Genomic DNA, 24304 nt, shown 5'->3' with positions numbered 1-24304 from the left:
GTCCTCATTTTTGTTGTTGTTTTCGAGATAGGGTTTCTCTATTTAGCCTTGGCTGTCCTGGAACCCACTAGGTAGACTAGGCTGGCTTTGAACTAGGAGATCTACTGCCTCCGCCTCCTGAGTGCTGGGATTAAAGGTGAGCGCCAGCAGACCCAGCTTCAGCTGAATGAGACCTCTGGACTCCGACCCACTAGCGTCGGTGAGGATTAACACTGGGAGCAGGGTCTGGTAAGCACTGCAGGTGGCTTAGGCCTGTGATTTCTTCCTCCAGAGGCTGATGTGGGAAGATCAGGGTTCAAGACCAGCCTGGACTCCTTACGGGCTTTGTCTTGAAAAAGCATCAACCAAACGTGCCGTGACGACGCCCATTTTCCCTGTTTGTCTTGATGTGTGTTCCACACAAAGACACCTTTTGGGATCTAATGAGCCCTGCTGGGTTCCTGTGTGTAAGGATTACTGAAGATTTCCACACTGCCAGCCCAGCTTCCCAGACTGTAGCTACACCCAGGAAAATGCCAGCGGCTGTGTCTTTAGGCTGTCTGATCCTCTTAGACGCTGCCCCACCCCCTTTCAATGTAGGGCAGGCGTGGAGACCCAGTCCTGAGCTGCTGTTAGCTCACAGGACCTGGCACTGCAGTTCTGCATCTGCAGATGGTACTTGGAAGCTGAGAGGTTCGGATCAAAGTAACCGTTCTTTTCAGAAGCTTTCACTAATTAACTAAATTAGAGGACACGGAAGACTCAGGTCCAGGCTTTAAGGTCTGAGCCTAGTAATGCAGACCTTAACCAAGTTTGACAATCAAATGATACTAGAAGCTGAAAACAGCCCATGCCTGAAACCATGAGACGTTCAGAGTTGTTTTTGCCCAGATCATGTAAGGTCAAAGATTAGAGCCTGGGGGTCTGAGTAAGCTCCGGAGGGACACTGGCTTGGGTGAGCCGCAGCGTTCCTAGAGCAGGGCACCTGTGTTGAAATCGGACATTTCAGTCTTCAGGATTACTAATTTCCAAGGTGGCGGGTATTGTTTCCAGCTGGGAATACGATCTGGGGTTAGCACTTCATCTTCCCGGCGCTGCCAACAGGTGCTGTTGAGTCAAATGTGCAGACAGATGACTGTCCTGGAAGTCCCATCACCGGGAAGACTCCACAGACTGACTTCTACCCCTGACTCAGACACAGTCACTTCCTCTTATACTTAGGGAATTGTTTTTTTTTTTTTTTTAATTTTTTTTTCTGCATTTGTAATCCTGTGTGTGTTTTTCAAAATATGTCCCAGCCTGGCCTTTGGGTCTTCCTGAGTTGAATGGACTGTTTACCGAAGGGGAAGATTCGGGGCCCAAGGTCAGGGTTACAGAATTATATAAGGTTTCCTGTTTGGGCAGCTGGTCTACCAACCCCTCAGGGCAGATGGAGTTTTGATGAAAGATGCCTGCCCGTTGGGTGTGGTGGCATACACCTGCAGCTCTGCACTCAGGAACATGGGACATTCAAGGGTTCGGTTTTGGACCCCTGGACAAGGCACTGAGGGGCATATTTTACATATCAAGGCAGACCTGGCTTCCAGGTTCTCCCAGCATCCCTCAGTCCCTACTTGGTATACCCTGCTTCCCATCCTTGAACTTTCCAGCCCAGACACTTGGCTGCCATTCCCCAAGAGGCTCCTCCCTATATAATCCAGACATTTCCCCCAACCCCCATAGCAACTTCCCTGGCCTTAGTCCTTGGGGCCAGTAAACTCACCTGCCTGAGAGCAGCTTTCCGATAAACCTGCCTTTAATCTATTCTAATCTGACTTGAGTTGGCTCATTTCTGGATATGCACAGACTTTTCTTTGCTGTTCTCTATAATACAGTGTAACAACCATTTGCTTGGCGTTTGTCCACATAATTCTAGCATGCAGGGGGACTGCAAATAGAAAGCCAGCCTGTGCTACAAGCTGAATACTTGTTGAATACTTGTCTCAAAAAAAGTAACATCCAGAGCTGGAGAGATGACTCAGCGGTTAAGAGCACTGACTGTTCTTCCAGAAGTCCTGAGTTCAAATCCCGGCAACCACATGGTGGCTCACAACCATCTGTAATGTGATCTGATGCCCTCTTCTGGTGTGTCTGAAGGCAGCTACAGTGTCCTTATATATAATAAATAAATAAATCTTAAAAAAAAATCTAGCCATGGGTTGGCAAACACTTGTAAGCCCAACAACACTTGGGAGGCAGAGACAGGATCTCTATGAGTTTGAGGCCTTCAAAGTCTATGAGTTTACATCAGTAGTAGAGTGCTTAGCTGGTATGGGGCAGGTCCTAAGCTTGATCCCTAGAACCACAAAATAAAAGACAATATTTATAAAGCATTTGTAATTAGAAGTAAATTGAACTTCTGTAAGAAGGTAATCTCAGAATGGCTTACAGTACGTTACGGGATGTGCCCAGGCTATATGCAAAGACTATATAAGACAGTAACTGAATGTTCTGGTAAACACACATCACATGAGGGTGTTCCATAATCAACCCTCCAAAGATACCAAAGGACAGCTACGTAGCCAGTTGTCACCAGTGCCAGCGTCTGTTGGCATTAGTCAAGTGCTGGCTACGTTTAGCTATGACTAGTCAGCTTTTGTCATGGAGCTGGTATGTCAAATGTTATGGGGTGGAGGTCAAAACCCCATAGGGCCAAAGAGTAGGAGCCATCCGCGTCTGAGGCCTGGGATTCTATTCTCGGCATCATCAACACGAGGAGTGCCGTCTCTACTCTCTCCTGTGCTTTATCCAAGCTAACGTCCTCCTTTGTCTCTGCACCCTCTGAGACACACACAGTGGCACACTGCAGTCCGATTAGATTGCTGCCGAGTGGCCCAGGATATCAAACCTCCCACTGTTCTTTCTACTCAACATCACTGGGCTATTGTCTCCCATAGCCTAGGCTGGCCTAGAACTCCCTGTGTAGTCAAAGCTGACCTTGAACTCCTGATCCTCCTGCCTCGACCTTCCAAGTGTCGGGATTACAGACATGGCCCTGTAGCCGCCCTCCCTTCTGAGAACGTTTTTGTCTTTATAGTATTATTTTTGTTTTGTCTTTATATTATATGAAAAGTCTTTCTTATTATTTTATTTATTCCTTTGATAAGGTCTCATGTAGCTTACTTAGTCCGGGCCTGGACTTGAGGATAACCTTGAACTTCTGACTTTTCCTGCCTTACTTCCTAAGGGTGGGGTTACAGGCATGGACCATCAAGCCTTTTTTTATGTAGTGCTGCGACCAAAACCACTACTCTGCATGCTAGTCAAGCACTCTATCAACTTAGCCACATCTTCAGCCCAATTTGGGTTTTATCACGGCATCTTTCCAAGAACCCCTCTTTACCTCATTTCAACAGAACGGGCTTGGAGTCCTGAGTGTCAGGGCAAACCCGAATGGGAACCATGAGTGTCTGCCTGCCTGGGTCTAGTAAACAGATCTCATCTGCCATTCACTCTTCCTCCAGCCAAGGCCATAGCACTCCTGATGGGAGTATCAAGCGCCTGGTATTCCTCTGCGTTGCTTCAGAGGAACCTGTGTACAAATCAGAGTACTTCACATCTATGGGAGCCTAGGCCTAAGTTCTAACCGACTTGGGGGATGCTCCACTGCCCTGTCCCTGGCACTGAGAGCAGCCTGAGGAATGTAGTCGGGAATTCTCTGCCTTGGGAAACAGGATTTGTGAAGAAGCCAGAAAGGAAACCTTTCTTTCCTTCCTGTTAGTTTCAGCAGGGTCTGGAAGGCGGGGCCTGCAGGGAATGTCAGCAGCCCTGGGCTGTGTAGGTAAGCTCTTTAATTATTCATCTTACTCCTTCCTTCCACCTAGAAACCCTCTTTTTTCTTTCTCCAAAGGGAAAACTATACAGGTTAGTCTGTATTGGCCTCCATGGTCCAGAGGAAGGATACCTGTTTCTTGCATACTCAGTTAGCAAGAGCAGCTCTGAGAAGGACACTCTTTACCTGCTGTTCATTGACAGCTGAGGACACAACTGGAAGAGACTCTCCAGGTGTCCCTTAAAGGCTGCACCTGCCCTACCACCCTGGGGTGTAGCTCAGTGGTAGAGCATACACCTATCAAGAACAGGGATGTATTCTAGCATGGGAAAGAGAGACAGCTGGACGGGGATGCTTGTCATTTGCCGAAATTTCAGTTCAACAAAACAAAACCCAACGACCTTGCAGTCCCTTTGAAGTCGAGATTAAAATTGGTATCAAGTTACTCCACCCTCTATCCCCATTCACTGAGTGTTAATGAACCCAAGGCTGGTCTCTTTAAATTCCAAAAACAACCCTGCAGAGGAGGGTACAGCCAGCAGATAAAAAGGAGGCCAAGAGAGAGGTTGCTTTGCCCCAGCTCTCCCACGGGGTAGAGCTGGCCGGAAAGTTGCTCTTCCCACAGAAGTTACTTATTTTTTCGGACGTGCCACTGTATCTGCACATCGTGGGTGAACACTTGTCATCCCAGCACTGGAGATGAAGAAAGAGGCAGAGGGATCAGGTGTTAAGGCTAGCCTCTGCTACAGTGTGAGTTCAAGGCTAGCCTGGGCTAGATGAAGCACTGCCTCAATAACAATGACAAAAAGATTCTCTCGTGAATCTCCCAGAGAACAGTGCTGCCTGAGTGCAGGTTGGAAACTTCACCAACAGCCGGAACCCTCGGGTCCTGGGGATTGCAAGCCACCGACATACAGTGATTCAAACCTTGATAGTAAGTTATGCTGTAGGCATACTGTTAGCAGTTTCCCCCTCAGGTCTGACAGTTCCAAGGTCAGATTTTGAGTGATGGCTTTCAGAAACGTGGCTGGAGGAGTCGTGTCTTAAAACCACGTGCCAATTCTTATAGTAATCGGAGCTTCCAGCAGGGGGGTGCTGTGGTGGTATCACTTTCTCTATTGGACCACCAATAGAGGGTGGAGGCTATACAGGGTTTCTTTTATATTTTAATTTTGTTTTGTTTATTTTGAGCCAGTGTTTCACTGTGTAGTGTGTAGCCCTGGCTGGCCTAGACCTCTGTAGACCAGGCTAGTCTTGGAAAGAGATCTGCCTGCCTCTGTTTCCTGAGTGCTGGGGTTAAAAAGCCACCACACCTAGTCTAAAAGTATAGCTTTGGCTGGTCTAGAACTCCTGACCCTCCTACCTCTGCCTCTTCAGCATACCCTCCTGGTGTGCAGTTGGGTTTGATCAGTGTCCTGTCACTGCTTTGGTATAGTTCTGGGGGTCTGTTGGTTCACCAGCACAGGAGACATTCTGTTAGTTTTATCCTAATGAATGGCAGAGGTCCCTGGAGGATCCTTTCACTGTGTTCTTTCCACAGGTTAGGGTGATGTCTAGGTCGCAAATGGTACTGGATGCTGTGTCTTTTGAGATAAGCATTGTATAGTCAAGGCTGTGCTGTCTGAGCCACCTTTTCCCCATTCCCTACCAACAGGCCAACTTCTAAGATAGCTTTTTTTTTTTCAGACAGGAGAGTGGGTCCACAGTAGGTTTTGTTGGACCCATCTGCACAGATCATCTTTGAATGCGTGGCTCAGTGCTCTAGGCTCTAGTTTATACTCAGGCAACCCTGAGATAATTGTTGGCTGCAACCTGCATTGCAGAATACAAGGAGGTGGGGTATATAGCTTGTGGTATACCGCTTGCCCAGCACCCGGGGAGCCCCACCCCCAGCAACAGCCAAAACAGTCTTTTCAAACTGATGTGTGGGTAGACAGATATGTTAGTGAGCTGCCCGGGTGACTGATCAAACACTCGACACACTTATGACACCAAACAAGCCCTGTTCCCACTTCCTGGTGTGGATTATATTCTTGTTTTTAAAATGAACTGTAAAAATGAAAGGCAATAAATTTTTTTCTTTCAGATTTCTATTATCGTAGGTCAGATTTTATTAAATGGTAACTTTGGGCTGATAGCTATTCGGTGAATCGCCTGCTTGCTAACCCGAGTTCAATCCCTGGAACCTACAGGGCAGGAGAGAAACAGCTCCAGCAAAGTGGCTTCTAGCCTTGGTGTGTGCCCTTTCTCAATAAAGAAATGACTGTGAGAAACAAATTCAAAAGGGAGACCATCAACATTGGAAACCTCCTGAGCATTGGTGTTGCAGGGCTTCGTGCCTTGACGCAACAGACTGGAGGCTGACTCTGCTCACCCTTGAAACTGCCCAGTCACTGTGGCTTTCGTTCCAAACAGAAAATACAGGAGAAGGATCTGGAATCAAGGAAAACCCAAGGCGAGTAGGGCTGGTGGGCAGATGTAAATCAGCTACCAATAAACCCTTAGAGAAGAGAACCTTTTTGATGGCAGCTGCCGGAGCTTCAGCCCGTTTGAGTTGCTGATAACCTCATCAAGCCCTCAGATAAAGGCTAGTCTTGTCACCCTGGGCACCTGGCTGAGAGGCAATAAAACGTAGCCTAATCTCCTAAGGGTGGAGTTCGGCCAAGCTTTGCCCGCAGTAATTATAGCTCTAGAATTGCGGTCCTCTTCTGAGAAACCAGGAAGGGGGAAGGGGAGAAGATGGTTTAAGGCAGCGGGAAGTTGTGCCGTTTCTGTTCTTGGATTTAAAAGAGAAAGTGAGCCAATCAAGGAAGAGGGAGTGAGGGAAAAACAGCTAGGGGCTAGGCTCCCTCTCGAGGGGTTAACCAGCGTTCCTAACCGCAGGGTAAAAGGCTCAACTGTTGAGAATAATCCCAGAAACTTTAGGAACCTTCCTTTGTACATGTAAATAGCCGAGTCATTGCCTTGCTAAGCGGAGAAGGAAGAGTGACTCATTGGTCGCTCCTTACTCTGCCGTTGGATGGAGTTTACCGAGAGCAAGAAAACGACTTTAAATCCCAGCTCTGTAAGGGAATTCCTCTTGGGAGGGATGAATGCCGCCCAGACAAAGGAGCCCCCGTTGACATCTCGTTTACAATCTACCCCCAGGACACAGACAAGACCGCCTCCATAAACCCAGCTCAGAAACACCCATTGTTCAACACCCTCCATTAGCAACAAGCTACCGCCACCCCAAGGCTTTGCAAAAGAAAGGATTTGGTTGGAGGAAGCCTGGGACTGGGGAGGCTGTGAAAAGAGACAGGAAAGGCGTCCTTTGAGCCTCCGTTCAAGAGAAGAGTGCCGCAGAATAAACCTCGAGGTGTTTAATCTTTTAGTTTCCTTAAGAAATGCCTGGAAGAGCCCAAGACCAGTGATTGAGAACTCTAAATTGGATGTTAGCTCATTGCAGAAACTTCTGTCAACCGAAGTTACTAAATAGACTGTCTCTGCCTAATGTACATATTCTGAGCCTCGTAAAACCCTATACCACCGCAGCAAAGCACGGCTGAGTTCTTTACTAGACGTTGTTCTGAATAGTCCTCCAACCTACACCTGTACACATTTGTTTTGGTCCCTATCTTAATAAAGCTCAGAAATTCCAGAATACATTTGGATTTACCAAAAATAGAGGTGGGGTTTAAAAACAAAACGAAACGAAACTAAGTCAAGCCAACCGCTCTATCTTTATGCTCCTTGTTTAGCCCCAAACTCATGACTTTTGTGAACCCACTGTTCAAGCCAGAATTCTGGCCACGATCCTTCTGATCCTCCTGTCTCTTAGCTCATTCTAGAGTCATTCTATGTCCTGTTTGTCCCTTTCTGGGTCTCTGGATCTTTCTACTTATCATAGCCATTTCCTACCTCAGGTTTCTACACCTCCAGGTTGTGATTTATTAATGAGTCATGAGATCAGCCGAGTGAGTCATGCAGTTTCACTATTTAGAAAGGAAAATGTTTAAATAGAAATACCAGAGTGCCCTGTGGTCAGGAACGGGGTATTGTTGCATGAATCGTGTTTGTCCGGATCTGTGTACAAAGTAGGGGAGAGGTCAAATGCTTTTGTTTGTCAAAAGTATTTTCTAATTGGGCATCCTGGATGATCAGTTAATTGTCCCTGCGTTCAAACTGTTGTACATACTCGGAGACACGGTGAAAATGTGGAACACCCAGCTTGTCACCCTGGCTTGCATATGGTATCCCATCTAGGGCTGCGGGAACTCCCACTTCCCCATTCTGCCAGCCTTCTCGCCCCAAGACCCCCCCTTTTCCTGACCAATCATACTTTACTCAAGTTTCCCCACTTTGCCTTGGGATTCCTGCTGTGGAGTCTCTTCCTTCTCCCTCTCCGTCCAGGTATCAGTGTGGCTGCCACCACTTGCTGGAAGACATCTGCACTGTCCTTCCAAATGGCTGGCCTCTGGGAAGCAGGGGCTCTGCTCTTCTGGTCTGACAGGGCAGTTACATAGTCTGTTATCTGTCCAGTTCCTTCTCAATTTTTTTAAAAAAAAGATTTATTTATTTATTTATTTATTTATTTATTTATTTATTTATTTCTCTTATGTATAGGACTACACTGTAGCGGTCTTCAGACACACCAGAAGAGGTCATAGATCCCTCTGGTCTAATGATTGTGAGCCACCATGTGGTTGCTGGGAATTGAACTCAGGACCTCTGGAAGAGCGGTCAGTGCTCTTAACCGCTGAGCCATCTCTCCAGCCCCTCCTTCTGAATCTAAGTCCGTAAGTAGGCATTCTGTTGGCAGATAGGTTACCAGTGTGGTGCCTAGGTGACTTATTCACGCTCCGCCCTACCCTCATCTTGGTTTTCTCTGTGGAGAGGATGTCTTGATGGTTAAAGTCCTTCTTTTGGTGAGCTGGTCAAGGCTGGTTAGATCTAATATGCAGCCGGAGTGACTACCAAGAGTCTTCTGTTTGCTAAATGACACACATCGTCCAAAGTCATGGCATTTGTCAACTGCCATGACCATAGCAGGCGAGAGGGAGGATCACCACAATAGTTGAGTGATCCAGGAAGCAGCACCCAAGTTCCCTGAGAAGCAAACCTTCAGGTACCCCCAGAACAGACACGAATGCTTCCTCTCTAGGTTAAGTTATTCTTTGTCTCGATAGGCTGTAACCTCCTAACCCCCAAGGCTGAATTTTCAGCACTCATTTTTTTTTTTTTTTTTACTCTTGAAAGAAAGACTCCTCTATCATTCAACTGATGTCTAAAACAGGCATGGCTGCCATAGGCCCACACAGGCCCAGAGCTGTCTCACAGCAGGATATATGTGAGAGCAACTCAAGACTACTCAAAACCAGCTGGGACCAGCATGGCCAAAGATGACAGCTAACTTCCTGGGATTATGACATCTCCGTAGTATGGGCCTTGCAAAATTCCCGTAACCATTTATCTGGCTCAATGACAAACCCCCAAGCTCCATATAAGGACAGAAAAGAGGTGTAAACCCCATTCCAGAAATCTCCACCTCCACCCATGATGTAACACACGAAAGAATCTTCCCTTGTATCATAGGTTTAGGGTTAGACAGTGGCACTGTTAAGAAGCATTGTCCCGACCTTGAGCCCTCAGACTAGCATCTTTCCAACTTTAAGCCTTCAGACTAGCATCGTTTGATCTTTAGCTCTCAGACTAGCATTGTCTGGCCTTCAGCCCTCAGATTAGCACCCCCTCGCACACTTTCAAAATTACTTTGCTTAGCTGGAATTCAGGGGCCAGGGTTATGAAAAGATAAGAATGGCCTGCTCTCCATCTGGGTGCGGTAGCCCTTGAGAAGTGGGAGGATCAACAGTGCAAGACAAGTCTGGGCTACTACATGGTGACTTTGAAGCCAATCTGGGCCTCACAGGACTGAGAAGTGAAGAGACCTTCCTAAGGCCAAACAGCTGTCTAGGAATAGGAAATGGATATCATGTAGGTTTTAACTAAGTAGTGTAGGAGTGCTGGGGATTGGACCCAGGCATGGGGCATGCTAGGTAAGAACTCTTCAGCTGATGGCCTGTGAGATGGCTCAGCTAGCAAGAGCACGTGTATTTTTCAATCCTGGAACCCATGACAGATAAAGACGACAAACCCCACAAAGTTGTCCCCTGACCTCACATTTCCTTCCTTCCTTTCTCTCTTTCCTTCCTTCCTTCATTTCTTCCTTCCTTCCTTTCTTTTTCTTTCTTTCTTCCTTTCTTTCTTTCTTCCTTTCAGATTTGTTTATTTATTTTATGAGTGTGAGTACACTGTTGCTCTCTTCAGACACACGGGAAGAGGGCATCAGATCTCATTACAGATGGTTGTGAGCCACCATGTGGTTGCTGGGAATTGAACTCAGGACCTCTGAAAGAACAGTCAGTGCTCCTATCTGCTGAGCCATCTCTCCGGCCCCCTGACCTCCCATTTTCACTATGGCACACCATGGCGCATGTGCAGTCTAATAGTAAACAGTACCATACAAGTTGTAAAAGCTCTACAGCTGGACTATATCCCCACCTTTGTGAGCAAAGAGCCCTTCCCGGTAGTGGGCGTTGGCCTGGAACTCAAGATATTCTAGCCTCAGGCTCTCAAGTGTCAGGATTACAGGCACACATCACCATACCCACCCTCTCTCTCTAGGTGTCGTACCATGGCTAAAGACCTAGGTTCAGTCTCCAGTACTGAAGGGAAAGGGGAGAATCCAGGAAACTGAGTATCATTACCAAGCTTATGAAAGACTCTATAAGCAATCAGTACAGTCAACACGATATATGATACATCAACACATAATATAATAATGTTAATAAATAATATAATTAATAAAATTAAGGAGAAGATGGGCTCAAAAGCCACATGTGCACAAACCCAGCAGCGGCATCTATAAGGGGCTCCTACCTGGGCACGCCCAAATGTTTACAAAGATGGCCTTGTGGTCATTTGTTATTAAGTGGAGGAGTAGTTAGATTTCCTTTTAAAGTTGAGAGAGCGAGCAGGTCATGGTGGTGTACACCATAATCCTAGTACTCCAGAGGCTGAGGCAGGAGGATTGTGAATTTGAGGAAGGCTATGTAGCTAGTTCCAGGCCAGTCTGTACTGTGTAGCCAGACCCTATCTCATACATAGAGGGGTGAGGGGTGGGAAGCTGAAAGGGAAAGACTGAGGAATTTTGTGCTTCCAGACACATTGTGCTGACGGAGTATCCCAGAGATGCCGGGACTGCTCAGTGCCCTTTTCAGGGCTCAGGCTCTCATGTCCGGACCAGTAGTCACGTTGAGAGAAGAAAACTGCAAGTTAGGAAGAGAAGGATCACACGAACCTATGTCTCCTGCAGTAAGGAACTCTTTGTCAGGAACAGACTATGTTATTTAACCCCCAGTTTGGGTTTAGATAACCTGTGCTATGAAAACAATTATCAACAAACAGAAATCACGCCTTTTGGGCGTGTGCCGCCGTTCCTTTGAAGGCAGTCCTTGGCGGGGCCTCCTCCCCTGCTTTTGCTCAGCCCTCCTAAGTTTTAAAAGCATACCCAAGTGACCTAGACTCTCAGTGCTACAGAATCTTTAGATTTACGCACCCCAAACGATATGAAGGCCGTCAGCTACCATCTGCATGCATTCCTTATTTTTATTGTTTCTTAGTTCTGCACATAAGTAACACAAGCGTATCAAGTTCTGTGGGGTGTAGTTACCAGAAAAGTAATCTTGCCGATGAACTATAGAAGCAGCTTGGAGGGTCAAGGTCCACTGCACTTGCTGGCCAGGGAAGAGAAGGACAGACATGCCCTGACTTACAGACTCATTCATCTTTAGGTTCCTGACCTCTCCTTCCCCTCTCCATAAAAGTCCTTTGTGCTCCAAGTACCCAAGATGGAGCTTTCGGGATGACAGTCTCTTCTCCAGTCTAGCTGGCTCTTTAATAAAAACCTATTTCATTTGCTTCCTCCCCTTTGTGTGTGTGTGTGTGTGTGTGTGTGTGCGTGCGCGCGCGCGCATGTGCATGTGTGTGGGCACCTGCTTGTGTGTCCGATGTACTGGTGGAACAGTTATATTTTAGTATGTAAATGATTAGGCGTACATTCTACCAATGAGCTGGGTTTGGTTTGAAGAACTCAGTTGGTCAGTTATTACTGTGGAATCTTACTCTTTCCCTTTAGGAGTGAAGTCTGTAGGATGAATACGGTACTAACCAGGTTCAGGGCTCTGACTCTCACTCCTACCACCCTACCTTACTTACCCTTATCCCGCAACATACATAGAGTGCAGTCTCGTACATAGTCCCTTGGATAGGGAGATTTACAATGTGTAACTAAGACAGTTGGAAGTTATACTGCATGGTCTTCAATGCTAGACCAGAGGATCTGATGCAAATTCTAGTAGTCCAATAGTCCTGAGCCCATCATGCTGTTAGAAAGCCCAGGTCAGCTTATGAGGCAGACCATGTGGGAAGCCTCAAGTCTACAGAGGGAGATGCTCAGACAGCTCCCAGATGATCTAGCTCTCACTGACTGTAAGACAAGGACAAGCCAGAACTACCCAGCCAAAGACCTCCCCAAATTCCTGACTTTCAGAAACTGACAACTGATAAAAATTTTTTTTCACATTGCCAAGTTTACACAGAAACTCATAGCCCTTTGCCCTTCAGCTAATGATTGTTAGAGGTATAGTCCAAACCCAGTTGGTATGACAGGGCAAGCTGGTACATAGGTTTCTTCATCTTGTATTTTTGCTGAGATCATTTCTGGTTTAACTAAAATTTGATCTCCTTGTTGGAAAATCCCGTGGCAAATTACCCAACTTCTAGGAACCCAAGGTCAAGATTCTCCAGTTAACTTTGCTTCTATTAAACTACTTGCTTTCATAAAACCAAGATACTGGGATGTGGTTTTGGCAAAAAACAAACAAAACCAAAACTAAAAACCAAACAAAAACAAAAAACCAAACAAACCAAAAAAAAAAAAAAAAAAAAAAAACCCACAAAAAAACCAAAACCAACCAAAACCAAATCTAAAACAAAAAACAAACAAACAAAAAGCCCTTATCATAAACACTTGATGCTACACGTGGGTCCTGAATACCTGAGTGTAGTCCCAGATGTCTGGAATAAAGACTTTCGATCGGCTATAATTTGTGTCTGAGTGATCGTTTCTGGTTGGTTTTCTTCAATGTTTTGGAAACCCCAGTAAGATTCCACAGAGACTAAACCCAGACACTTAGGGGCTTCGGCTTCCAGGAGCAGGGAAGAGAAAGTCACCTGGAGAATAGCTCTAAGGGGTGCCCAATTTGAGACATTCTGAAGCCCTGGGAAAATCCTCTCCGACCCACAGCTGCTAGCTGCTAAGCCCTCGAGAGGCACCTGACACAAGCCATCTGGTCTGAACACCCCCGAAGGTAAGTTTGGTCTGTAAGGTGCCATTTGGTTAGGACATAAGATGGAGGTCAGATGTGACTGTAGATCCTGTGTCCAGCATCCCCGAGAGATGTCACTGGACTCCCCGGGTCTGTATGTATGGTGGCCGGCCCCGGTTGTCTTTACTATGTGATCGTGTCTTCCTGTGTGTCTCTTTGTGGGTTTCTATCAGTTCAGTTGGTTGGAGAAACAAATCTAACATGGAAAGGTAGAGTGAGCCACCCCTAAACTGTAACCACCACTGTCCCTGAGATAGTGCATTATTCCCTACAGGCTGTGACGGTCCACCTGCATCGTGACACCTGTAAAGGGCAAAAGGTCCTCGTGCACACAGACAAGCGGTGGGGAAAACAGGAAAAACTAAACTTGTTTCTTCAAAGGAAGTGGCTCTTTACCACCAGGAATGCTGGGAATAGATAAAGGTTATGACCTGATGATCTTTTACTATCTGTAGGGTCAGGCTACATCTGAATCCCCACCCCCTGATACCTCCCCAAGATCTTGAGCATTGCTTCTCATTCAGTAAAACCTATCCTTATGAGTGATGTTGCCTGCATTTTACAGCAGCCTAACAAACTTTTGTATGATCTCAGGGCCAATCCCGACTCCCACAGGCATACTTGGGTCCTGAATGCAGTTCCTGCCGTCTGTACGTGGTGACACACACCTTTAGTCCCAGCCTTGGGAGGCAGAGGCAGGCAGATCTCTGAGTTCAAGGCCAGCCTGGTCTACAGAGTGAGTTTTAGGACAACCAGGACTATAGAGAATCCCTGTCTTGAAAAACCAAACTAAACCAAACCCAACCCAAAACAAAACAAACAGAACCAATTTTCACTTGGTGATAGACTGTGTCTAAGTGGTCATCTGTGGAGAGCTCCCTGTGACACTGGCTTCACTCCAAATATATATTTCTTTTATTCCATGGTTATCTTCCAGTACCTTTTAAAAAGATGTGCTACAACGTACGTACATAACACGGGACTACAATGTTAGCCATTCAGAATTGTGCAGGTCGGCCATGTCTTAAGTACATCTACACTGTTGTTCATCCATCACCATCTCTTTCCAGAAATTTCTTTACTGTAATACTAAAATTGTGTATCTACTAAAATGACTTGGGCTTAGGGTGTAGCTCAGCAGTAGAGTTAGTCTGTGAGGCCTTGGATTCGGTCCCCAGCACAAACAGACAGGTGAAAGAACTTCTCCCCCATTTTTCTTCCCTTCAGCAACAACTATTTTCCTCTGGCCTGTGCATTTGATTAATCTCGGTTCTTCACATGAGCAGAATCATACAGTGTCGATACAGGGAAGCTGGGGCCCCCTCCTGGGGTTCTCAGTCTCATTAATAGAAGAATTTAAGAATGGATTCACATGGAAACCCAGGAACAATCTTATTAGAGTTAAAAACAAACAAAAACAGTGTGGGCCAGCTGCCCACAGGCGGTAATAGAGAAAAAAGCCCATTCCCATGGAGGGCGGAATGGAGGTCAGACAGGTGGTGAAAGAGCAGCAACACGGCCTAGAAGGAGGCTTTAGAGAAGAGATAGGAGGAAGGAAAGGGAAAGTCCGAATTTTCCAAATAATTCTGAAGGTTTACAAGCTACATGCCTGGAGCCAGCAAGCTATTGCACTAGGGACGGTGAGAGGAGAAGCACAGAATCTCATTAAAGGACTAATTATTCCACCTCTCTCTCTAGCATGGGTTAAGGTGAGGCTGTTTTCCTAGGGATGGTCTTTTGGCCAAGTGAAGAACCTGGACCAGTTGGAAGGTTAGATGGTTACACAGTCCATAGATTCTATTCTCTTTACAAGATCTTCCCCTCCCCCCGGAGCTGAGGACCGAACCCCCACCTCCCCCTTTTTTAACTGTAACATTATCTGTCCCCTTCGTGACTGGGTTATTTCAGTTACATCCACCTGTCCATCCATCCATCTATCCATCCATCCATCCATCCATCCATCCATCCATCCATCCATCCATCCATCCGTATATACAGATATATATGTACATAATGCATAAATATAGGCTTATAATAAATAAATATTATATCAAATAGATTCATCAGTATGAATTAATTAATTTATATATGGTCAGGCAGAAGGGATACATTTACTCTCCACTCTTCCCTCTCTCTGCTGCCTGTGACAGCCCTTCTCTGGCTGGTTGGAAAGATCCCACTTTCAACACACCCATGAGGTCATTCCTCCAGCCCTGGCTTGAAGGCCAAATCACACAGACACTGATTAGAATCTTGGAACTGGCTGCTTCATATCAGTGATCACAGCTGGGTAGGCTCTGAGTTCTCATCTGTACAGTGGCTGTGCGGAAGGCACTGCCCCGATGGAATCGATGGAATCGTTAGGTTTAAACGGAGACCCCAGAGGCTAACACTACTTAAGTAGCCACGGTTACTAGTGTTTTTGTTTGTACAGGCTAACATCAGTCCTCAATCCCCAAGCTTTGTTTGCATCCATGATCCCTATAGACGCTTACATTCATATACATGAGGAATCTCTCTCTCTTCTCCCTTTCTTCCTTTGTCTTTTCTGTAACGCTGAGCTCCAAAAACCTTGCACATTCTAGGTGAGTGTTCTACCCCTGAACCACACCTCCCAACCCTAGAGAGTCTTCTGTTCACACATCCATGAAGAAACTCAGTACCAGCAGCACCTAAAACACATCAGGGCTGGGAGTGCAGTCTAAACACTTGCTTAGCATGCAAAAGGCCTTGGGTTTCATTCCATCACATGAAGAAAAGTAGGGTTCAGGTGGCTTCCACCTAATGCAGCGTTCTTAGTAAGGTGGGGGATACTGGACCTGACTGAGTAGCAATCGTGGGTTTCCTCACTGTTTCCACGCCTCTGACCACCCATGAGTGGTACTTTTCCTCCCTCCACCTCAGCTGGGCCTCCACATCACCCTGACAGCTGCTGCCACATTCCAGGGCTCCAGTGGCGGAAGTAAGGCTGAGATCTTTCTGGGTGAGTGACAGTGTTTGAAATGAGATTAACCGAACGCCAGGGTTGGGGAAAACAGCTTTTTTCTGAGTCACCTCAGTCCCACCTTCCTCATGACATACAACTGAACTTGTTGGCCTGTGTGGTAGTGCGTCAGCCTTGGGCTGTGAGACAGTGGGCTCTTGTAACCTGGTAGCACTGCGTCTACTTGGGCTAAGCGAGCCAGAAACTGGCTACCACTGCGTGTCCTTGACTCTGGGGTTCAGCCTGGCCTGTGTGTGTCTTTGTTCGAGTCACTCTGTTTCTCTGCCCCCTGGTGGCAGATGAGGGTCACTCTGGCTTTCTCGTCGATGTTGCAGGGTTTTTCCTCAACCAACACGTGACAAGGACAGCATTCCAGGAAACCGGAAGGGCTGGGTGGGCCTCTGGGATTTCAAAGTTGACAGCTTTGCTCAGCTGGCAGGTTCCGTCCTGCTGTGTCATTTTCCCTGAGCTATAGGACTTTTTTTTTTTTTTTTTTTTTTTGCAGGACACTTACCACCCAACTCTCCCAGGCTATCCCCTCTGTTCTACAAGCCCGTCCATTCTTCCCTAAAGAATTTAACTTCTTAGGATTCATCTTCCACCCACGGTCAGAGAACGAAGGGAACTAGCAGGTATAAAAGTTTAACTGCACTTTAAACTCAGTTTTATTCGGCTTCCTCTGTCTAACTCAGTGGTTCCAAACATATGGGTGTAGACCCCTTTGGGGTTAGAATGACACTTCCAAAGTAATCAACTAAGACCTTAGGAAAACACAGATACCTACATCATGATTCCTAAGAGTAGCAAATTTACAGTTACAAAGTAGCAAAGAAAATAATCTTAGGGTTGGGAATCACAGCAACATGAGGAATTGTTTTAAAAGGGTCCCAGCTTTAGGAAGGTTGAGAGCCACTGCCCTAACTAGAAGGAGAGCTGGGCCACTTCACCCAAGGAGAAAAATAACTCAAATATTAAGAAACATGCAGTCTGGCTTTCCCTGCACCCTCCTTCCGGTTCTAAAAGTCCCCACGGATGCTCACAGCGGAAAGTCCACCTACCACACACAGAACACAAAAGGGAAAACCAGCCGGGAGGCTCTGGCTGTGAATTGTGGGCAAAGAGCCTCTGCTCCCCCTGCTGAGGCCATGAGGTAATGTCTGTGGGAAGCCCAGTTCTCATCCCTGTCTTGCAAGCAGAACTTGGTACCTGTACCTGCTGCTTGGATGCACAGTACCCTGAATCACATACCCATCAAATTTATGATGACTGATTTCATGAGAAACTACAGGCTGAGCATCATAGCTCCTGCCTGTGATATCACCATTCAAAAGGCTGAGGCAGGAGGATCAAATTAAATTCAAGGATATACAGTGGGTTCTAGGCTTCTCTCTCTCTCTCTCTCTCTCTCTCTCTCTCTCTCTCTCTCTCTCTCTGCCTGTCTCTGTCTGTCTCATATATAATATACACATTTATATGTATAAACACACACACGTATAAACATATTTTGTATAAGGAGCTAACGTGCTCCCACCCATTTGCTTTGGAGATCAAGTTCTTGTGCAGCTGAGTGGCCTTTTCTTTCGCAGTGTCTGCCATTGGTGTTGAGTGTGTGCTTGTGACTGTGTTGGGTGGAGTGGCTGAGGAATGGTGTTAAGAAGTGGTTGTTTCAGCTGAGGCACTTGGCACAGGTGAAGCTCACTGCTTCCTATGTGTCAACTTCTTCAGGGCAGCAACTGTCAATGATCTGCTTCCGGCTCCTGGGGGGGAGGGGGGGGGACCAAAGCCACCAAGTCAGTCATCGGCTACATAAACAGACTGTCTTCCAGGAGATTAGGTTTGGGGAAATGTTAAGCATTCACAGTAGAAAGTGTCTGGCTTTAAGCTCTTTACGGTAGAGGCTCCTAATATTTATTAGGGACACTAGGTCTGGGTTGGGATAGAGCGGTGGTTCTCGACCTTTCTAATGCTGCGACCCTTTAACAGCGTTCCTCATGTTGAGGCGACTTCCAACGATAAAGTTATTTCATTGCAACTTCATAACTGTAATTTTGCTACTGTCATGAATCATAATGTAAATATCTGATATGTGACCCCAGTGAGGGTCACGACCAAAGGTTGGGAACCGCCGGCAGAGAGTGTTATAGGGAGATGTTCAGTTTTAGGTCATGGAGGTGTTTGTACAACTTGGCAATTGTGTATATATATATATATATATATATATATATATGTATATGTATATACATATATATATATATTACATATACATATACTTAAACACATTAATTTTTAATTACGTACATGCGTGTATGTGTTTGTGTCTCTCTGTGGGTATATGTGTGCATGAGTGTAGGTGGCCACTGCGTCCAGAAGAGAGGGTTAGATTCTCTGAGGTTGGAGTTATAGGTATTTACAAGCCACCCGTCCCAGGTGCCGGGACCCAGATTCTATACCTTCGCATGTGCTGTTACCCACCGAGCCCTCTCTCCAGCTCCCTGAATCATTTACCTTGAAAAGGTGAACTTTACAGATGTGAATTCTACGAAACTGATACTACTAACAACTAACAACTCATCTCTCGGAGGTACCCAAAAGTGGCCTTGAGATTGTGTTTGTGTGTTTCTCTCTATGTAATTTGTAGTATGAGGGATGGAGCTCAGGGCCAGGTATGCTGGGTAAGCGCTCCACAGTGAACCACATCTCCGGACCTTTTATTGTTACTGTCGTTTTTGGGCATAGGGTCTCATATGTCGAAGACTGGCCTCAAATTTCCTTTGTAGCTGAGGATAACCTTGAACTTCTGACCTTCCTTCCTCTCCCTATTTTCCAAGTACTGGCATCACATGGGTTCTGGTTTGTTTGGTGCTGGGTGTTGAACTTCAGGACTTTATCAACGGAGTTACATCTTCCCACCCTCCTTCCTATCACCTGCTATGTCCCCTGCTATGGCTTAGGTAAGTGTTCCTGTCCTGGATAGTTTAATGCCAGTGTGATACAAGCTAGAGTCATCTGAAAGGGAACTTCAGTAGAGAAAATGCCTCCATAAGATCCAGCTTAGGGCATTTTTTTAGTTAGTGACTGATGTGGGAGGACCCACATGGTGGGTGGGGTCAAGTGCCCTTGAAGGGGTAGCCTTCTCTTTGCTTCTCAGAAGACAATCAGTAAGCAGCTCCCTCTGCTGGCCACTTAGCACCATCACGCTCTGTCATAGGTCTGGTGACGGGGGTGGGGGTGGGGGCTAGGGGGCTGACACTTCTGCAACCCTGTGCTGACCCTGTTCGTGCCTTACTTCATACCTTTATTTTATTGGATTTATTTCATTTTTGTGTCTGAGTGTTTTGTCTGCATGTATGTCTCTGCATTACATTGGACTTTCTACAGTTATGGATGTTGTAAGCCATTATGGATGGTGCTGGGAACCAAACCCAGGTCCTCTACAAGAGCAACAGAGCTCTTTTTTTTTTTTTTTTTTTTTTTCGGAGCTGGGGACCGAACCCAGGGCCTTGCGCTTCCTAGGCAAGTGCTCTACCACTGAGCTAAATCCCCAACCCGCTTTTTTTTTTTTTTTTTTTGCAACAGAGCTCTTAACTGCTGAGTTATCTCTCCAGCCCCCTAGTATTTAAAGATAAAAGGAAAGTATCTTTAAAGAGAACAACCCATGTTTTTCTTGAGCCCAGTTCTATTCCCTGGAATACTTCTGCTCTGTGGAATGAAGTTTTCTGACTGTAGAACAGAAACTAAACTTGAATAAAAAGAAAAGTAAGCTGAATGACAAGTTTCTCCTTTGTGAGGAGGTTTCCAGCTTTTGGACACCCGAGAAGTGCCACAGTGGGTATCACCTTGGTGTTCTGGCACAGGAGAAAACAGTTTCCTGGGAGTTTCTGGTTGGCAGGTTTCGAGTTTCTTCACAATGCCAGAAGAATACTTATGTCAAAGTCTACCTCCAGGGAAGGATGCGGCTGCTTCTGCCAGTGCTCTTCTTTCTCAGCAGCTGCTGCTGTGCTCGGTAACTGTTACCGACTGTGTGTAAAGGAATTTCACTTTAGTTTTAACGAACTGTCTTAATTACTAATTCATATAATATATACTAATCAAATCTACTTATCCTTTTGTTATTTATTATGTGTGCATGTGTGTTAGATGCATATGTGTGTGGGTCTGTGTACAACACACTTACTCCCATGCATGCACACTTGGCCAAGTGCCAGTGAACCTCTGTGACTGACTAAGGTAGGACATCGGTTTTTCCTGCCTCTGGACCCAGCAGAAAAATTGGCTTTTTGTGGGTCTGGAGCCTGGAGCTGGTCAGATTATCACTACCATTACTTCTCGTGATTTCATACCAGCTCACCTAAGGTTTCCCTAGCTTAAGACTTCTCAGTCTCTCTAAATATGTGAGCCAATTCCCTCCCTTCTTTTCTTCTTCTCTGTTCTCAACCTCCTTCCCTCATGCCATTTCCTTATCTCCTATCCATTTCTGCTTCTCTGGGGAGTCTTGAGTTCTACAAAGATACAATCTAATTTCCTCCCTCCCTCCCCCTTCCTCCTTTCCCCCCTCCCCCTCCCCCTCCCTTCTTTTCCTTCTTCTTCCTCTTCCAGGCAGCAGCTCCTGTGCCAGTGCCCCTGCTATAATGCTGGCCCTTCCCACTGCTCTGCAGAGTGGCTTCTCAAGGCTTCACGTGTGTACAGTGCATGTGCTCTTTCTGATCCCTGCCCCATCTTTGTGCCCACACATCTTATCACAGTCTTGATGCATGACCTTGTCATGTAATAGTGTCTTTATCTGGGCAGGGCAGTGGACTTTTTAATCCCAACACTCAGGAGGAGGCATGCACAGGGGTTGGGTGGCAATGGGGGCAGAGGGCGCAGAGGTAGGCAGATGTGTGAGTTCTAGGCCAGCCAGGTCTACATAGTGAGACCCTGCCTGAAAAAAACCAAACCAAACCAAACCAAACCAAACCAAACCAAACCAAACCAAACCAAACAGAACAACAATAACAAAATGAAGCACTTTGGGTATAGTAAGCAAAACTAAACCAAATTAGGCCTTTAATTGAGATCACATTGAATTTGTGGGTAAGTTTTAAGAAAACTGACAAGTTTATGATCTATAGTTTGAATCTGAAGTGTCAGTCTCTGTGAGTTTCAGTTCCTGGAAGGGTCGCTGACATTCTCAAAGTCTGAATGACCGGCTGGACTTCAGGGACAGTATAGACATTAGAATGTTGATATCTGGGGCTGGAGAGATGGCTCAGTGGTTAAGAGCACTGACTGTTGTGCCAGAGGTCCTGAGTTCAATTCCCACCAACCATCTGTAATGGGACCTGATGCCCTCTTCTGGTGTGTCTGAAAACAGCTACAGTGTACTTACATATAATCAATCAATCAACCAATCTTTAAAAAAGATATTGGCAACCCAGAGCCAAACACCTTGAGCTACTTAATTTTACTTTCCCTTAGGTAACCACTTATTGCTGGCCTGTGTGTGTGACCTCACATCCTGTCTCCATTAGGTAAATCCTTTGGAATGTAAGAACAGACCCTGGCTTCCACCAAGCTAAGAGTATCATCGGAGAGCCAGCACTGGGAGTCTGTGGCAGAGACCTTCCTGCTTTGCATAGGCTGTCTACTTGAGGTGCCCACCCCTGTATATCGTGTCTGGTTTATAGCTCTCTTTGTTCTGTTCGTATAAAACCCCAGGAAGCTGTTGGTGTGCTGGAACATGGTGTTTGGGGTGACCTAAATCTGTGTTCTCGGCCATGGCCACTCAGACTTGGCTTCAGAATAAACTCTCTTTTTCTCCTTTGAGGTGAGAGCTTTGCTTTTTGTGTTGCCATTTCATAGTTAATACCTTTTTTTTTTTTTTTTTTTTGCCAGACTGTGGTGAAATTGGTAGGTGGGGTCTATGGGAGAAATTAGGTCCCTGGGACACTTTGAAGGAACAGCAAGACTTGAGTCCCTTCCTTTCTCCTTACTTCTTTGCTGCCATAAGTGGACAGCTTTGCTCCTTCAAGTGTTCCCCAATGGCTATTCCCCCAAAATTGAAGCCAAACGATCATGGACTGAATCTCAAAAACTTTGTTTTTCCAAGCAGGGTTTCTTTGTGTACCCCTGGCTGTCCTGGAACTCACAGAGATCTATCTGCCTTTGCCTCTGCCTCCCAAGTGCTGGGATCTAAGGTGTGCACTGCCACTGCCTGGCTAAAATCTCTAAAACTCTTAGCCGAAATAAATCTTTTAAAACTATTATTATTATTATTATTATTATTATTATTATTATTATAGATTTGTTTATTTTTATATATAGAAGTATTTTGTTTGTACGGATGTGTGTGCACCATTTGTATGCCTGGTGCCTGTGGAGGCCAGGAGATGGTGCCTGATTCCCTGGAATTGGAGTTATACATGGCTGTGAGCTGCCATGTGGGTGCTAGGAATTTAACCTGGGTCCTGTGGAAGAGCAGCCAATATTTTTTTTTTTTTGAGACAGGGTTTGTCTATGTAGCTCTTAGATACCCTGGAACTCACTCTATAGACCAGTCTGGTCTGGAACTCACTCTGAAGACCGGGTTGGCCTAGAACTTACTCTGAACACCAGGTTGGCCTGGAACTCACAGGGATCTGTCAGCATCTACCTCTGGGGTGCTGGGATTAAAGGTATGCATGCTCTTATCCATTGAGCCACTGCTCCTGCTCTACTTAACTTAATAAGCTTTATAATTTTTTTGTTTTGAGTCAGTGTCTCACATCTCCCATCCCAGATGGCTTCAAACTTACCAAGGATGCCCTTGAGCTTTTGACCTCTTGCTTCTGCTTCCTAAGGGATCTCAGGTGTGCCCAACCATGCCTGGTTTATGATATTCTGTAAAGGAATCTTATATATGTTTACTGTATTTTAGGTCCTATATAAGTTTATAACCTCATCTACTACTCATTGTTGGAAAATGTAATGAACACTTAGTTTATTGACTGTTCATTGATCAGAATTTTCTATATTTTTATAGACTTTTTTTTTTTTTGCTTTGTAGCTGTGGCTGTCCTGGAACTCACTCTATAGACCAGGCTGGCCTTGAACTCATTAGATCCAACTGCCTCTGCCTCTGCCTCCTCAGTTCTGGGATTAAAGGCATGCATCACTACATCTAGCCTTTTATATTTAAATGCAATTAGTTAATTAATTAGTTAATTAAATACAGGGTGTCACTTTATAGTCATAGCTGGCCTGGAACTCACAGAAATCTGCCTGTTTCTATTAATGCATAACCGCATATATGCCTAACTATAAGAAAGGTTTAATGAATTTTTCTAATTTATCTGTATATTCCTTGACATTCACTTTTAATCAACTCTACCATTTGGGAAGGATGTTAACTTTGTTTTCTACCTTTTTGAGATGATTTAAAACACATCTGCAGAGCCGGACATTGTGGCATATACCTTTAATCTCAGCACTTAGAAGGCTGAGGCAGGAGGATGGGGATTTCTAGGCTAGCTGACCTGGGTTACACAGCACGGTCCTGGGCTTTAAAAAACACACAGCACAACCTTTAAATATTTTTGACACCCTCCCTGCCTCTCTTTTATTTGTTAAAGATTTATTTTATGTTTGTGTTTGGATGTGTATACCCATGAGTTTAGGTACCCTCAGACACCAGAAGAGGATGTTAGAGTCTCTTCTACTGAAGTTGCAGAAGATTGTGGGCCAGCAGAGGTGGGTTCTGGGAACAAAACTCAGGTCTTAGGTAAGAATGTTACAGACCATCTCTCCAGTCCCTATTACCCCCTGTTCTACTGGAGTCTGAAAGACATTTTTAGACTTCCCATCTTGATTCAACTCATCATTGGCTAATAACTACTTTATTTGTTTACTTATGAGGTGCTGAGCATCAAGTCCAGGGGCTCACGCATGAGGACAAAGCTTTCTCCCTAACTACAATCTTTGCTTCTTGTCTTCAGAGATCACTTGGTCTCTTTCCTTCCCCGCTCCTCTTTCCTTCCTTGTCTTCCTCTATCCTTCCTTCATTTCTTCCTTCTCTTTCCCCCCTCTTTCTCTTTAAAGATTTTATTTTATTTCTTCATTTTTATGTATGAGTACACTGTCGCTGTC

General features: G+C 45.6%; 1 protein-coding gene and 1 long non-coding RNA gene across 38 annotated transcripts in view; one reads left to right on the top strand and one right to left on the bottom strand.

The window, feature by feature from the left end:
- The window catches only part of Dlgap1 (DLG associated protein 1), an 869320-nt gene that overhangs the window by 61360 nt on the left and 783656 nt on the right, over positions 1 to 24304 (bottom strand). The gene's annotated exons all lie outside the window — the stretch shown is intronic.
- Positions 1 to 24304, top strand: part of LOC102555426 (uncharacterized) — an 85015-nt gene that overhangs the window by 804 nt on the left and 59907 nt on the right. For 2 of the 14 annotated variants that reach the window (XR_005489516.2, XR_010055089.1), the window contains one exon: positions 6938 to 7492. The exons of 4 other annotated variants lie outside the window; for them this stretch is intronic. This is a non-coding gene — a long non-coding RNA (uncharacterized LOC102555426). Of the gene's footprint in view, positions 1 to 27; positions 3226 to 3739; positions 3800 to 5982; positions 6246 to 6937; positions 7493 to 24304 lie in introns of those variants that run through there. 8 more of the 14 variants (XR_010055083.1, XR_005489517.2, XR_010055085.1 and 5 more) reach the window with 6 other exon arrangements.

This window comes from Rattus norvegicus, chromosome 9 (assembly GCF_036323735.1).
Source record: "Rattus norvegicus strain BN/NHsdMcwi chromosome 9, GRCr8, whole genome shotgun sequence".
Lineage (NCBI taxonomy): Eukaryota > Metazoa > Chordata > Mammalia > Rodentia > Muridae > Rattus > Rattus norvegicus.
Note: the sequence above shows the minus strand (reverse complement) of the source record. Positions and strands in the feature narration are given on the sequence as shown.